This window comes from Tuber melanosporum (assembly GCF_000151645.1).
Source record: "Tuber melanosporum whole genome shotgun sequence assembly, scaffold_5, strain Mel28".
Lineage (NCBI taxonomy): Eukaryota > Fungi > Ascomycota > Pezizomycetes > Pezizales > Tuberaceae > Tuber > Tuber melanosporum.
The window spans coordinates 982,638-986,141 of NW_003299095.1; positions in this window are offsets into that span (position 1 = coordinate 982,638).

Here is a 3,504-nt window from a genome sequence, read left to right on the forward strand (position 1 = left end):
TGCGCGGGCAAGTACTGCCGACGGCCGGGCCGGCTGGAGATGGTAGCTTTGGCAATTATCCGCCAGGAGTTGGAATGTTGTCGTGGGGTTCTCTCCTTTAAAGTATTGTATAATATTATTAAATTTGATGGGGTTTCCATATATTCCCGTACTCTGCCGACACCCTTCCACCAGGCCGGAGCCAGTGCAGTGTCTTCGCGGTGCGTGGATGGGAATATAGGTGTTTGTCGAGTGATGTTTTGTGATATTGATGAATATAGTTATCAATGCAAGGAAGGGGTGACACTGGTAATAGATACTGCGCCCTCCTATAGGGCATCCGAATCCATTGTTGAATGAACCCGATGAGTGGAGGGACTATCCGTCAGCTTCTGATAACTTTCCCCGGCCTCAAATTTTATTCTAGGCAGTAGGAATGGTCCACTGTAATTTTCGTCACCATGCTCTAGGGCCTCGAATACCAAGGTTCTGATCTTGTCATACCCCCCCTACTGGGCGCTAACCTATGGGATTTCCTTCCAGCTCTGGGAGAACATACCGGGTTTCCGGGGTGGAGCAAAAGCAGAGCAGCAGTCCAGGGAGAGGAGGTGTGCAGCTCAGCCCCCACGAATAGTGGCTAAGTTGGGTTTAGTAGGTGAGGAGTCAATGTGTTTCAACCAGAAATCGTGGTGTTAGAAACCAACTACACCACCAAACCACATAGCACATACTCGAGTACTCGAGTATGGGGTACAGCCATAAGTTTTGTACGTTCCACCGGCAGAAGTGCGTCCTCTGCTTGTGGAACGTACGAAACTTATGGGCTGTAACTCTGTTCATTCATGTGTGCTCCCACCATTAACCTTAACCGTAACATAAGAGGTCTGACAAAGGCGGCCTACTTAAGCTAATAATCCTGACACCATACCGTTAAAACCCACGAAATTCACTATCTCCGAGCTGTGACGAAAATCCCTATAAATTACGACATCAGTACAATATAGGTTTAGCTTGCAGGGTTAACGAAATCCAACAAAGCCAAATGAGTCAGGCTATACCGTGTCAGGGCAACACTAATCCTTCTTAAGGGATTTTGACTTGGAATCCGGAGATTAGGGGCTGCTGGAGAGAGTGAATTTCACCAGTTTTTACGGTACTTATATTTGTACTTCATACAATACATGAACTATAGAACTCCATACACGGGTAGTAACTACGTCAAAGCAGGGTCCGAAGGACACCAAGATGAGTGATGATCAATGAAAGTCACAACAAAGATAGAGTGCAGGGTCAGCATTAGTGCGATAGTTTCCATATATGTCTCAGTTACCTCCTGTCCCGCTATAATTTTCCTGCTTGTCCGGTGCGCATATGGTGTATTTAATTCCCCGGAAGCCTACGCGTGTTCCCTGCAGAAATCATAGTATGATACATCAGTTATGCAGGCTTATTCTATACGTACAGTACTGTATCTCTATTTCCTGTTAGCTGCCACCTAGGTCCCCCTGCGCAAACTCTCTACTATTTCTCATAGGTTTGTCCACCTATGACTCAATTTCTGCGAACAATGATGATAAATAAGAACGAGGATTAGCATTTCCATACTGAGAAACCGGCATTTCCAGCACTAGAACACTTGTCCATTCCACCCCATGACATGCATCAAGACCGACAAACGACCTTCTAGCAGAGGGAAAACAAGTAGCATCATTAGTGCTTGGTGATCCTGCTCCTTTTCACTCTCCTCCACTGGAACCCGGGATCTCAAGTGCTCTGGAGCTGAAGGAAAGAAGCCAGTACCGCACACACAGGTGCGGTATAGCTATCCTCGTGTAGAGTAATGACAACATCATTACCCTTTGAGTATTTGGATGCTGAATTATAGACAAGGGCAATAGCTGGAGTCACAACACCGAGGGTAAGTTTACGGGCTACCGCTTCATGATGAAGCAATTCCTGGAATTCTGGTGTTTTCGCTAGCTTGTGAAGCCCGACCAGAACACTCGGTGGGCAATCAAGTCGGATCCTCCCCAACAGTTGTGCATGATAGACAACTCGGTCTGTAGGTGAAGGTTAATAACTACTGTATAGATAGTATTGGATATTAACTACCCAGGCAACCACGGAGGTTAAAGTTTTCCTTAAACATCAAATGTGCATCCTTTTCATGCAAAGCCATGCCTTGTATTCTGGTTAGAAAACATTCCCTAAAAGATGATAAGAATATTACTAAAATGCGTTCAATCTCGCAATATTTCTCCACAGTCTGCTGGTTTTGCTGCTCCCACTCCTGGCGAGACTGCCGGAGCATGTCATAAAAGTCCTCTTGCAGCTCTTCCTCTCGCTTCTTAAGACGTTGATACAACTTCTCCTCCATTTCCTCCAGCATCTGTAGCGATAACGGGGACAGCGCCATCACCGGGTGAGGGCTTGAACCACCAATAGCTGAACCATCGCACGTCGTAGCCATTGTGTCGGGGTTGCCGTTCAGTGGTGTCTTCCCAAAACTGGACGTGGCGTGAGGATGCTGATCAAGTGTTGGAGGGTCGTTCATGATCGGAAAACTCGGAACCGTGAGGAAGGATGATTGTATTGCTAGGAGGAGGAGGCAACACGGGGTTCTCCAGCTTTTGGCGAAAAGTGAAGCAGGAGATGGGGGGTGCTGTGCGGAAAACCCAGTCTACGCATCCCGGGATGACGCATTCAGGCCAGGGCAAGGGTCGCCAAGTTAGCCAGCCAGGCGGCTGCACCCCCGCCAACATCGCAACCTAACCCCAACATACCCGCATTATCTGGTTTAACTGGAAACGGTGCTAGAGCAGTCAAATAAAGTGTTAACTCCTGTCGCTTACTAAGCGATCAATGGTTTCCTCTTTGGGTTAGACTTGTTATATAAGAGCAAATATCGTCACAAATTTATTTCCTCATTGGGTGTATTGGCTCCAAGTTACCTTTTAATAATACTTGTATTATAGTTAGCTCGGGAAGTGTTAATTGGGCAGCTCTCGTACAAAAAGTAATAAAACTTTCAATGGCCATACCATCACGGCAAGTGGAAACCCCTTTCCGTAATTCTCTGGGGTACCGCGAAGCAGAGACTCTCACAGAAACCCTCGAGCCAAGGGGTTGTAGTTGTTCTAAGGGAGTTTGCAGTTGACACACCCCGTAAAAACTGTAACAATCGAAGAATGTGCTATCCGGTCCAAAACACCCTACTATGGAGAAGGACCGAAAGACACTGCAAAAAAAAAAAGAGAGCTGCTCTGCCCCTCTGAGAGACGTGCAAAGACAAAAACAAAAACACCAGACCTTACCAGAGGAGGCAACTCCGACGACATAGCACACTCTTCGGTTATTACAGCTTCTACGAGTAGGGTATTTGGGGTTGGTTGGGGGATTGGTTTTTCACTGTCCGACACCTGAGCACGCGCCTGGAGCCATAGACTACCCGCCTGCCAGTGCTTGTACTCCAGGGCGCATAGAAGCGGCTTCGTTCCTAACGCCGGAGCAAGATGAGCTAGCGGT